Source organism: Cetorhinus maximus, chromosome 23 (assembly GCF_964194155.1).
Source record: "Cetorhinus maximus chromosome 23, sCetMax3.hap1.1, whole genome shotgun sequence".
Taxonomy (NCBI): domain Eukaryota; kingdom Metazoa; phylum Chordata; class Chondrichthyes; order Lamniformes; family Cetorhinidae; genus Cetorhinus; species Cetorhinus maximus.
The window spans coordinates 55,785,298-55,799,410 of NC_135901.1; the positions used below are offsets into that span (position 1 = coordinate 55,785,298).

A 14,113-nucleotide genomic window follows, 5' to 3' on the forward strand; every position below is an offset into this window, starting at 1 on the left:
CGAAGCAGCATCAAAAAGCTGGATGGCCGCTGTTCCTCTGACCCGGGCTGAATGGCCTCAAGATTGTTACCTTGGCCCTGATTTTATGGAACTGTGAGGGGCTCGAGCGACAAAATGGTCTATTTCTGCTGCTACTTGTTAAGTTTTTATTCAGCACCAAAACCACTCAAGGCAATGGTTACTATCATATTGCCAGCAGTAGTGTGTTTGAGTGGTCCAAGGCGCTGGATTTAAACTGCAGCCTCGATCGAGTCGTGGATTTGAATCTTATCACTGCCAAAGTTTCAGTTGGTTCGTCTTTTCAGACGTTTCATCAAATCCCTTAGGATAGGATCAGGGCATTTGACACATGATGTGGTTCGTCTTGGTAGGAAGAACAAGGGAGGCTGTAGGAATTGTAGGGTGAGTGGGAATTGGTGGGGCTGAATGCTCTCAGTCTCTGCTGTAACCATTCCATGGTTTTACATGAACAACATTTACACCAGAGTACGGTCTCCAGTCATGGCTGAGTGATTAAGGCGATGGATTGGAGCTCCACTGGGATCTGCCCCCACAGGTTCGCGTCCTGCCGGTTGCACTGCTCAGTGTTCTGTCCTTTTGGAACCTCCAGGATTAATTATTGGCTAAATGGAGTCAGAACCTTCCGAACACTCCCGTCTGTTTTTCCTGTTTCACTTCTGTGTTCCTTCTTTCCTGTTCATCCATAAGCATTCACAGAATCTGCAGTCAGAAATGTAACAAAGCTGAGTTAAATTGGTGACATCCTTGCTTTCTGAGAGTTTGCCTCTCCTCAGAGACAAAACCTAGCCCGCTGTCACTCGCGGTGTTTCTGTCTATGTGTGTTCATGTGTGTGTGTCAATGTGGTTCAGTTCCCCGAGAGATGAACACATTTTTACCATCGCAAAACTTTATTCACTTGTATTATATATCTTCATGGTAAATGGTACAGAGAATAACAACAGCTATAAAAGTTGCAAGAGGAGATTGACGCTTTCTGTGTTTATTTAAGTGGAGACTGCTTATTGATTCAGAGTCCATATGCGACACAGCGGAGGAAGATTGAAATGTTGACTGAGCAACATTTGAACAGACAGAGGATTCACTCGGTGTGATGGTGTGTTCCAGTTCGGTATATGCAATCAGAGAATCAATTTCTATTCGTTGCTTTGAACCCAATCTTTCTAATAGGATGGATGTTATGCACATGTTGTTAGATTTTCTCTCTTTATTTGAAATGAATATTCATAAATCTATTTGTGTGGAAACTAACTGAATAACAGCAGAACTGGAAAACTTTGGACAAGATTTCCTAGCAGCCAAAGGACACAAAGCAGAATTATGTAGGTACTATAAGTAGAAGCAGGAAGAGAGGGAGTCTACTTGACCCTCGGTGGTCTTAAACCATTAAACCTTCAGTTGGAAGCTAATTTCGTTCAAAGGTATGCTATAGAAACACCCTAATGGTTCAGATTCGATGCTTTCACCGCCTGGGTTCCATTCCCTGTCTCAGTGTTGTGCAAAATGTCGTAACTAGCACCCAACTGATGGTTTGGAAAAGAGTCATATTAAACTTGAAACCTTAACTCTGCTTCTCCCTTCACATTTGCTGTCAGGCTTGCTGAGAACTTCCAGCACTTTCTGTTTTTATTATAACATGAATTACTGTCTTTATCATACACATGATCACAAGAAATTTGAGCAAGAGTAGATCACACGGCCCATCGAACCTTCTCCATCATTCAATTCAATCATGGCTGATCTTGGGCTTCAACTCCATTATCCTGCCCATTCCCCATATCCGTTAGTTCCCCAAGAGAGCAAAAACTTGTCCATCCCAGCCTTAAATGTATTCAATAATGGAGCATCCACAACACCTCTGGGTAGAGAATTCAAAGATTCACAACCCTTTGGATGAAGTAATTTCTCCTCATCTCAGCCCGAAATTATCGACCCTTTACCCTGAGACAGTGCCGCAGTGTTTTAGACTCCCTGACCAGCGGAAACAATCTCTGTGTCCGCCCTATCAAGACCCCTCAGAATTTTGTAGGTTTCAATGAGATTGCCTTTCATTCTTCTAAACTCCAGAGAATAGAAGCCCAATTTATTCAGCCTCTCGTCATTGGACAACTAGCTCATTCCAGTGACCAATTTAGTGAACCTTCTCTGTACCGTCTCCACTGACAGTATATCCTTTTATAAATATGGAGATGAAAACAGCACACGGCATTCTCGATGCCGTCTCACCAAAACCCTTCTTTATTCTTGCTCTCCAATCCCCTTGTAATAAAGGCCATTGCGCTTCTTAATTTCTTGCTGCCCCTACATGCTAACTTTCGACATTGCTTGTCCAAGGACACCCAGGTCTTTTGAACATCAGCACATTCACTTTCTCACATTTTACTGTTTGAACTTTTACAACCAAGTGAACATATTCGCACCTGCCGACATTATATTCCATCTGCCATCTTGCTGCCCACTCACATGACCTTTCGATATACTTTTAAAGTGCTCTTCTCAAAGGCTACCTTGCCACCAAATTTCAGCTATATGCCCCAGTGAGAATTGAACTCACGACCACTGGTTCACAAGACCAGTACTCTAACCACTGAGCTATAGAGCCACTTGCTATGTCCTGTTCACAGTAAGTCCCCTCGTGGAACGAGGAACAGGGCAAAGTTCTGCATGGATGATATTTGATAGACCTGGAAATGTCTGAGATGGAGAACAGAGAATTAAAAGATGCGACATGAAAGCGGCAGAATTTGATGTGTGTCAGTTGCTTTCAGTGATGAAAGTCTGCCGTGGTAATGTGGTAATGATTTTACTGCCGCATGTTTACACTGACACAAATATCACTCCTGACCAATCAATCGCAACTGCTCTTTGAAAGCAGCGTGCCAGGCCGAATGGCCTCTTTGTTTGCTGTAACTGTCTATAATTTTATGTCTCCCAGCATCATTTCCCAGTCATTCCGACATTTTATTACATTCTATGGGAACGTACTTTCTTACATCCTCGCTTTTGAAGTCAAGACACTGAGCAAACTCAAAGTTTTTCTTTAATTCCAGCACAGGGTTTGGAACCAGACCAGTTGAACAACACTTTATTGGTGCCAACCCTTCACTGCAGCTCACCCCTTAAAAACAGTGGCTGTCATTGCCCGAAGATATCATTTATGATAAAATTCTGTAGCAGAAACTTATCTCTGGAGAAAGTATCTGAAAAAGGGCAAATGCGGCGTAGATAAAGCACGTTGCAAGGATTATAGATAACTTTCCACTTAATTTAGAGGTGAGGATTCGGCCCTTTCACCGTGGAAACGATTCCCGGCCAGGCAATGAAGGTTTATTGATCTGGCATAAACTGTTAAAACAGGCCTGATTTACTTATTGATTGAAAACCGAAACGCACAACCGCTTCGACCGAACCAATGGAGTGAGAGTTGAAATTTCACATCAGAGCTGCAAATGGCACACGTGGAACAGCTTCGAGAAGAAATACATTTCCTAATGTCTGATGGATATCAGTTTGGACTATTTGTATTTACAAATTCATTCTCGCGAAGTGTCCATTGCCTTAACCACTCGACCACAAGGACTAGGTGTCTGTTTAAATGTTGCTCAGTGAAAATTTCAATCATTCTCCACTTTGTAGCATATGGACACTCAGCAGCTGAACAGTCTCCACTCAGAAATACAGAAAGAAAATCCCTTTTAAATCTTTTGAACCTGTTTTTATTTTCCCACTATGATTTTAATATGAAGCCACACAACTAAGGTGAATAAAGTGTGGATGGTAAAAATGAGGAACTGAACCACATTGACACACACAGCGGAACACACACACATATACACCTAGAGTGACAAACGTCGAAGGAGATGCAAATACTCAGAAAGAAAGGATGTCACCAAACTGGTTCAGTTTTGCTCCATTTCCATCTCTGGATTAAACAAATCCTTGTAGATGAATGGAAATAAGAAAGCACGGGAGTTTCTGTTTGATTCTATTTACCCGATAACTAATCCTGTTGGCACCTGGTTAAAATAGGGAACAACGAGAACTGCAATCAGCAAACCAACATTGGGGAAACCCCGATGGATGTCAGGAACATCGCCCTCAACACTCGCCAGCGACGAACAGCACTTCCTTAGGGAAAACATGTTCATATCAAATCAGAGACGGCTATAAAGTAAGTCTTTCGGCCCGTCGTGTCTGTGCTGGCTCTCAGGAAGAGCAACTAAACCAATCCACACACCCGCCTTTCCTCCACACCAGTTTCTATCGACATTGTCTCTCCTCGTTCACCCTGTCAAGATAAAGGACCACAACCCGCCCCACTCCCCGTATTAAACTGGAGTTGTCTCTTGTTCACCCAAAGTGAATTCCTAACGTGCCCAAAAGTGGAAAGCAACTGAAAATTTGGGAGCAGTGGGTTTTGGACCCACTCCTCCAGAGACTGGAACCTGAATCCAGCTCTCCAGTTTGGAGAGAAAATAGAAATAGATTGTAGATATCAGCTCAGAAATAATGATGACCTGCTTGATCAGGATAAAGTTCTTTTGTAATTCGATATGAAATCAATTGCATAAATAAATAATGTTTGTATCGAAAACTGTCTGAGGAATCCTAGTCCAACTCTTCATGTCATTATGTCAGGGAAACTTTGTTAACTAAGGCAAACTGTGCATGGATTCTGCAGAAACTCCTTCTTCAAGCGTGAAATGCACAATGATTGAAAGGGGGAAAACTCGGGTTTAAGTAAAGAGAGAAGGAATTTGAGACGAATTGGTTAGCTCTTTAAAAATAGCTGGCACAGATACAATGGGGTGAAAGGCTTCACGTTGTAGTAAAAACAGAAAATGCTGGAAAAACTCAACAGGTCTGACAACACCTGTGGATTGAGAAGCAGAGTTAATGCTTCAAGTCGGCATGACTCTGAAGAAGAAATATATGGACTCGGAACGTTAACTCAGCTTCTCTCTCCACAGATGTTGCCAGACCTGATGAGTTTTTCCCAGAATTTTCTGTTTTTATTTCAGATTTCCAGTATCTACAATATTTTGCTTCCATCTTAGATCTTCTTACTGCGCTGTGCCTTTTGATGATGACATTGTTGATCAGTCTGTCTCCAGCATTCCTAATGAGAACAGCCGAATTCCATTTCTTCAAAACAAAGACCCAAAGTGCTGCTGCATGACGTCACCGTTTAACATTCCAGACAGCTCCATTGCGTTTGGGATCTTTACAGCGCAGGGTTTGTACAGGGCAATGGGGGGTCACGGTCATTTCACATGTGGCAGAGCAACGGTTTGAAACCGGGTAAGAGCATCATCCAAACTTGCTCATTTAAGTGTGAGTGAATGTTCCATAATTTACATTTGTTGTTAAAAATGAACACATGAGTTCGAATCCTGCTGCCTGAGGATTTATCATTTAAATAGGAAAAAACCTATCCAAACACATTCGTATTTTATTATTAATTTGTTGGCATTCAGGAGGTGGCGTAGTGGCATTGTCATGGTCTGGAAATCCAGAGATAAAAACAAAATACTGTGGATTTAAATAAAAAAAGAAAATGCTGGAAAAATTCAGCATGTCTGGAAAGAGAAACAGAGTTAATGTATTTCCGTATGACCCTTCTTTAAAGTTCTTTGAAAGCAGCACACAGGGCCGAATTGCCTCTTTCTTTACCATAACTTTCTACAATTTGATATTTCCCAACATCACGGTTACTTCTTTCACACTCATTCTGCCATTTTATAATCCCTCTTGCGAGTGGGTTCAAAGCTTAACAACGTGCACAAGGCTGGGAGGAGTCTGCGACTTTGGATAATCGGCACTGTGCACATTCCTTACATCAATATCTGGGAGAATCAGGAAGATGAGATTCTAGTTTATCTTTACCATGTCACCTGCAAACTCACTATTCCTAAAATCCTTGGGTCCCACATTCCCAGTCCCTGCTTTCCATGGAAAGCTTGGGTTCTTGAACTGACTGTACCTGCACCAAGCAGATAATTGACTTGGGAGCTGGATAGGTAGAGGGAGCTGGAGGCGAGGCAGGGACAGGAGCAGAAAGAGATGCGACAAGTGTTTAGAATTTGATGTGTCTCAGTTACTTCCAGTGATGAATGTCTGCCGTGTGTTCCCTTGTCAGTTTCATAGAAGCCGCAGTGGTGTGTTTAGGAAATTGAGCAGCTTGTGGGGCTATTTCATCTCACTGTGAATTTCTTGTTCCAGCTCACAGAAACCGTTGTTGTCATTGACTGAAGAATTGGTTCCATCTAAAATGGAAACATGGATAAAAGCAACGTCGATAAACCAAAGTGAAAGCAACTTGACAGCTTCCCTAAAAAGAACAGAAATAAAAATATCTGGAAAAACTCAGCAGGTCTGACAGCATCTGCGAAGAGGAACACAGTTAACGTTTCGAGTCCGTATGACTCTTCAACAGAACTAAGGAAAAAAGAAGAGAGCTGAAATATAAGCTGTTCTAAGGGGGGTGGTGGTGGTGGTGGTGGTGGGCGGGGGGGGGGTGCGGTTGGGGGGGGGCGGTGGTACAGCTGGCTAGTGATAGGTGGAGATTGCCTAAAGATGTCATAAACAGAAGGAGAAAGAGATGTTGATGGTGGTGATATTAGCTAAGAAATGTGCTAATAAGTGACATTAAGGGTAGAAATCAGGACGAGCAAGGTGCAGATAGCCCTAGTGGGCGTGGGGTGGGGGGGGAAGGGATCCAAATAGGCTAAAAGGTCGAGATAAAACAATGGATGGAAATACATTTAAAAATAATGGAAATAGGTGGGAAAAGAAAAATCTATATAAATTGTTGGTAAAAAAAAGGGGGGGATCGGAAAGGGGGTAGGGATGGAGGAGAGAGTTCATGATCTAAAGTTGTTGAACTCAATATTCAGTCCGGAAGGCTGTAAAGTGGCTAGTCGGAAGATGAGGTGCTGTTCCTCCAGTTTGCATTGAGCTTCACTGGGACATTGCAGCATGCCAAGGACGGACATGTGGACTTGAAAGCAGGGTGGTGTGTTGAAATGGCAAGCGACAGGGAGGTCTGGGTCATGCTTGCAGACAGACCGAAGTTGTTCCGTAAAGCAGTCACCCAGTCTGCGTTTGGTCCCTCCAATGTAGAGGAAACCGCATTGGGAGCAACGAATGCAGTAGACTAAATTGAGGGAAGTACAAGTGTGATGTTGCTCACTTGAAAGAAGTATTTGGGCCCTTGGACGGTGAGGAGGGGGGAATTAAAGGGGCAGGTGTTGCACCTTCTGCGGTTGCATGGGAAGGTGCCGTGGGAGGGTTTGAGGTGTAGGGGGTGATGGAGGAGAGGACCAGGGTGTCCCGGAGGGTACGATCCCTGCGGAATGCCGCCGGTGGGGTGAAGGGAAGATCTGTTTGGTGGTGTCAGCATGCTGGAGTTGGCGGAAATGGCGGAGGATGATCCTTTGAATGCGGAGGCTGGTGAGGTGATAAGTGAGGACAAGGCGGACCCTATCAAGGTTCTGGGAGGGAGAGGAAGGTGTGAGGGCAGATGGGCGGGAGATGGGCTAGACGCGGTCAACCACTGTGGGTGGAAAACCTCGATTAAGGAAGAAGGAAGACATGCCAAAGGAACTGTTTTTGAAAGTGGCATCATCAGAACAGATGCGATGGAGGCGAAGGAACTGAGAGTATGGGATGGAGTCCTTACAGGAACCGGGGTGTGAGGAGCTGTAGTCAAGGTAGCTGTGGGATTCGGTAGGCTTGCAATGAATATTGGTGGACAGTCTATCACCATAAATTGAAACAGAGAGGTCAAGGAAGGGAAGGGAATTGTCAGGAATGAACCATGTGAAAATGATGGAGGGGTGGAAATTGGAAGCAAAATTAATAAATTTTTCCAGGTCCAGATGAGAGCATTAAGCAGCACCGAAACAATCATTGATGTACCGGAGAAAGAGTTGTGGGAGGAGGCCGGAGTAGGACTGAAACTGGGAATGTTCCACATACCCCATAAAGAGAAAGGCATAATGGGGCCCATGCGCATACCCATAGACACACCTTTTATTTGGAGGAAGTGAGAGGAGTTTAAGGAGAAATTGTTCAGTGAGAGAACTAGTTCAGCCAGACGGAGGGGAGTAGTGGTGGATGGACATTTTTCGGGCTTCTGTTCGAGCAAGAAGCGGAGAGCCCTCAGACCATCCCGGTGGGGGATGGAGGTGTTGAGGGATTGGACGTCCATGGTGAAGAGGAGGCGGTTGGGGCCAGGGAACTGTAAATTGTTGATAAGATGTCGGGTGTCAGAGGAATCGCGGATGTGGGTGGGGAGGGACTGGACAAGGGGAGAGAGAATGGAGTCAAGATAACGAGAAATGAGTTCCGTGGGGCAGGAACAGGCTGACACGATCGGTCTGCCGGGACAGTCCTGTTTGTGGATTTTGGTAGGAGGTAGAAGCGAGCCGTCCAAGGCTGGGAGACTATGAGGTTGGAAGCTGTGGAAGGAAGATCTCCAGAGGAGATGAGGTCAGTAACAGTCCTGGAAACAATGGCTTGATGTTCAGTGGTGGGGTCATGGTCCAGGGGCAGGTAGCAGGAAGTGTCTACGGGTTGATGCTCAGCCTCTGCGAGGTAGAGATCAGTGCGCCAGACAACAACAGCACCACCCTTGTCAGCAGGTTTGATGACAATGTCAGGGTTGGACCTGAGAGAACGGAGTGCAGCAAGTTCAGAGAGATACAGGTTAGAGTGGGTGAGAGGAGCAGAGAAGTGGAGATGATAGCTTTCCCGATGATCTAGTGGTCAGGATTCGGCACTTTATCAGCAGCAGCCCGAGTTCGATTCCTGATCAGGGAATGTCGATTTTTTATCTTGTTAAAATGAGTATTAATTACTTATTGATGGTAAAATTTTATCAGCTCCACCAGAACCAGTGGGGTGATAGTTGAAGTTTCGCCGCAGAGTTGGAAATGTCATATTTGGACAAGTCGAGAACAAAGACAGAAGCGGAGTGAGGGAATGAAAGGAGGACAAGAGAAGGGCTGGGTGGAAAGCACTGACCACAGAGCTGGTGGTGCCAGGAAAAATATGGGTGGGAGAAGGGCAAATTTTGCTGCCTACTGTTTGCACTGACATAAATATGACTCCTGATAGATCAGCCAATCACTACTACTCTTTGACAGCAGCACGCCAGGCCGAATGGCCTCTTTCTGTGCTGCAACTTTCTATAATTTTATATTTCCCAACAGCACGGGTCATTCTTCCATTTTATAACCCATTCGAGCGAGATGTACTTTCATACCTTGTATTCGGCTCGTTTGAAACCAAAACACGGAGCAAATTCAGCGAGATTTCTTGTCATTTCCAGCATGAGATTTGTCACGAGACTAATTGAGCGACACATTAATGGTGCCAATCCTTGACTGGAGCTCACCGCGTCCAAAAAGCATTGTTATCATCTGCCTGTTTTGTAACTTCTTGCAGTACATCTGCTGAACTATATAAGCTTTTCACAGCTCTGCTTTCTTCACATTGAAATCCAATGTGAAAATATGAGCATTTTCAAAGCTGAACAACGTAGACAAGACTGGAAGGGAAGTGTGATTGTGGATAATCGGCACTCTGCACATTCCTGTAATCAGTACTTGGGTGAATCAGGCAGATCCTGGTGTCTCTGTCCGCTGCTATCTGTAAACCGATCACATTCTGTTTTACGTTCGCACCAGCTGACTGTGTTTGCATCAAGCAGCCAATTGACCTGGACGGGCAGAAAGAGCTGGAGGCGAATATCTGTCCTGCACAAGTTTCACAGCTAATTCAACAACCCCGCCTTTTCTCCACACCCATTTATATTTTATTGTCTCTCAGTATTTCTGTTAAAGTTAAACACCGCACACACCTGCTTTAACTGTGAGCTGCCACTTTTTTGACCAATAGGACAATTTCAGCAGCAGCGGAAGTGGTATTTGAAACCAAGCTTCATTATTACTGCCCATCGCCTTGCCTAGCATTGCTACTCAAATAGAACAGAAGCAAAGCAGCAACAATACGTCATAAGGCCCCACAAACCTCCTCCGTCACTTTATAAGATCATGGCGGATCTCCAGCCTCAACACCAAATTTCCACCCAATCCCGATCCCCCTTCATTCCCTTAGAGTCCAAAAATCAGGAGAATTTTTGGATGTTTTTTCTTCCATTGATCCGAGAGTTCTGTGGACACCTGGTTGAAATCAGTAATAATAAGAAGCACAGTCGGTAAGATTGGAACTTTCCTGGGGAAACCCCAGTGGATTTTAACAGCATCGTTTTCACCACCCGGACACAATGATTGACCAAGGCCCCAATGCTTTCCACTCAATCATCAATAACAACATTCACAGCTTCCGCTTCTCAGCTGCACCTCCTTCCAAACATTGTGATCCATTTTCCTCAGGATCTGTTTCTGGATTCAATATTTACCTGCTTTGTGACCTCGTTTTGAAAACAGATCCGCTTCAATATCCAACATAAATTGAATTACAAATCTGAAGGACAATCAGTGGAAAACAAGTCACTCAGTAACACAAATCCAATGGTGCTCATTTTCAGATTCATAACAGTCAGCTTTTCAATAAAATGAAGGAATTTGACAGTGAAAAGATTTAGAAAGTTGGTGTGCCTTTTATTTGTGACACACTCACTCGGGTATTCTGTAAATGCTGCTCCGAGGTTTAGTAACCGGGATATAATCTACCTGAGTTTTCCTGAGCCTGTGCTCGGTGTATTGGGAGGTTTGGTCCGGGTTGCAGTATCTTGTGTCCCAGGGATGGGCAGTAACACGCTGATTGAAGCTGCAGTCGCCACTTTCTGCTGGCAGCGGGTGATTGGAGAGTGTGGGCCGGAATATTGCTGGTTTTCTGCTTTTCCCTGTCTCACTCACGGTGGAAATGAGGAAGAGGGAATCATTGACGGGTTTGTTTGAATCCAATAACTTCATTAATTTGCAGTGTGTTGGATATCGGTACATGGTAGATCTAAATGTTTTCTCATTATATTTGAAATGAATATTCGAAAAAAAAAGCCGCTTACCTTGGAGCTCCCTGGATAACATTGGAGCCGGCAACATTTCCGGGGTCTTGACATTCAGCTCAAGTAGCCAATGACAACCGGGAACTGAGTGACAATTAATGCTGAAAAAAAAAGGGAAATTTCGTCCCTGGGTGGTCTCGAACCACCAACTTTACGTTTAACAGCCGAACGGACTAACCAATTGCGCCACAGAGACCGATGCAGCTTCTAGCAATGGTGTCATCGAGTTAAAGTTTCAGATTGCTGCTACAGGAATGACAATTGTTCTCTATCAGTTTTACTCTTCCAAAATAAAGGGCAGGACATTTATTGTGGATACATGGAAACAGTCTGATCCCACCCACTGCAGACACATCCCTGTCACCGGGAACCAGCTCTCCTACAACCGGTGCCGTCTCCCTTCGAGCCTTTCGCTGTCTTGTCTGTTACCAAGTATTCTGCTTGTCCCAAAGCCGATATTAAGTTTGAATTCCTGATGTGCAGTAACGAGAATCCTTTCAATGTCTCAGATCAGCTAATTTCACTGATAACATGGAGTCAATGTTCCAACGTCTTAAAGAAGGGAAAGGTGCCTTGACTGTCTCTGGTCAGTCGGACAGTTCACCCTTCATTCTCCTCTGATTCATGTTCCCAAAGAATATCTGAGGATTCACAAAGCTGGAGACTGAGATTTCTATTTTGGTTCCTTCTCCATTTTCCCACCTGCCAACTGATAATATATTCCAAAATCTCGTCTCAATCCTCCGCATTGCATCATGTCCAGAGATGAGGAAATTCAGTTTTCTGGAGAGTTTATGGAGACCGGGATTGTCCTCTATGGAGCAAAGAAGGTTAAACGGAGATTTCACGGAGCTGCTCAAAGTGATGGGGGTGGGGGCAACGGGGACAGGGCGGTTTGATGGAGCAGATGGGGAGAAACTGTTTCCACTGACGGGGGTCAGTAACCAGAGGAATGGGATTTAAGATAATTAAAGAAGGACAGACTTGCATTTTAATAGCGCTATTCCAGACCAGTGGATGTCTCAAACCACTTTCCAGCCAATTAAGAAATAAAAACAGACAATGTTGGAAAACTAAGCAGGTTTCTTTCTCAAAAGATGCTGTCAGGCCTGCTGAGTTTTTCCTGTATTTTTTGTTTTCCTTTCCAGATTTCCGCAGTTTTGCTTTTATTGAAGTGGAGTCATTGTTGTCATGCAGGGAACACGGCAGCCAATCACCGCTCAGGAAACAGTCAAAACCAGGCACGTCACAATGAGCAGACCATGTGCTCTTGGTTGAGGGATAAACACTGACCAGGTCACGTGGCTTCAACGTGACCCACAAATTATGATTATGGCTCTGCCCAGTTTTAAAACGGACAACGTTTCATGTGCTAGGCAAGCATGAAAATCACTGCACCACAGAAACAGGAAACAGCACAAAGGCTCAATGGGCTTCACTAAAATGTTAAGTGGTGACGTCATGCAGCAGCACTTTGGGTCTTTGTTTTGAAGAAATGGAATTCGGCTGTTCTCATTAGGAATGCCGGAGACAGACTGATCAACAATGTCATCATCAAATGGCACAGCTCTACAAGAGGCCTTTCGGACAATCAATCAATATCAGTCTTGTTCAATAGGCTTTCTTGTTAATCTCAATTTATTTGTCTCTTTCCATAACCCTGATGTTTTTCTCCCTTTCAAGTCATCGTTCAATTCCCTTTTGAAAACTCTGAGTTAAGAAAAAACAATATTGAAAGCGGTGCAGGGCCTTCTGCTGTGTCCATGCACAATGTATGAAAGTTAACAAAGTTTTCCTGACCCAATGACATGAAGAGTTGGATTCTGAAACCTTTGAAAAGTTTTCAAATTTTTTGAAATCGTTGATGTCAAATCAAATTATCAAAAAATATTTACCCTGACCAAACATCTCCTCATTTTTCTCAGTCAATATATAAAATCTCATTAGCTATTACCAACATTTCATTGAGTAAACACGCAGAGTCACAAAGGAAAAAAGAAACATCATTTGAAACATCGAAATAATGAAACATTGAAAAAACAAGTTAGCAGTGGAGATGATTTCTGTTTGTTACAAAGTGCAGGATGATCTGATTAACTGGCGGAGCTGGTTCTAGTTTCCCAATGACTTCCCCCTTCTCCTTTGCGTCTGTTCATTTCGTTGCAATACCAGTGAAGGAAATTATGACTAGCACTTTGTCACGTGATAGCGTGATTTAGTGGTCTAAGGCGCTGGATTAAGGCTCCAGTTTCTACAGAAACGTAGGTTCGAATCCCACCGTCGCCAAACGTTCAAGTTACCTTCCTTTTAGGATCTGCAGCTGTCCCATTTGAACCAAACAAATCGCAACTCACATTAAACCCAGCGGAGTGTGCGGTGTTTTACTTTGATCGGGAGAATGAGGAGAGACAATATAAATATGAGTTGCTGCAGGAAAAAGGCGGGGTGTGGAATTGCAGTCGGTGAGTTTCTCTTCCAGAGAGACGGCATGTGAACAATATGCTGAATGACCGTCTGATGTAGCCGTCTATGATTTTATACAAACTATATTCATGCAAATCTGGGGCTTGGATTCACGACTGAGTTGTTAAGGCGACATGTTTTGAATCTAATGGGGTCTCCACAGGTGGGTTGGAATCCTGACAACTACTCTTCTTATCATTCCTGAATTTTAGAGTGTGCCTGCACAATTAATGATCGATTAATTTGAATAAAAAACATCCAAAACCCCAAGCGTTCTCTAATTTCCATTCGTCTGCAAGCGTTCACAAAAGTTACAGCTAGAAATGGAACAAAAACAGAGCCAGGTTGGTGACATGCTTGCTTTCTGGATATTTGCCTCTCCTTAGAGACAAACCCTTGCCCTCTGTCAATCTCAGTGTATATTCCTGTGTGTGTGTCAATGCGGTTCAGTTCCCCATTTCACCATCCAAACATTATTCACGTTAGTTGTGCGGCTTCATATTAAGATGGTACAGAGAATAAAAAGAGCAGTTTTAAAATATACAAGAGGAGTTTTCTTTCTTCTTTTTTAATGAAGACTTTTCAGCTTCTGAGGG

At 43.8% G+C, this 14,113-nt stretch overlaps 1 non-coding gene across 1 annotated transcript; it reads right to left on the reverse strand.

Moving 5' to 3' along the window:
- Window positions 1–2,548: 2,548 nt before the first annotated feature.
- trnat-ugu (transfer RNA threonine (anticodon UGU)) lies at window positions 2,549–2,621 on the reverse strand. Its single transcript has one exon. It is a non-coding gene; the product is annotated as a tRNA-Thr (tRNA).
- Window positions 2,622–14,113: the final 11,492 nt, after the last annotated feature.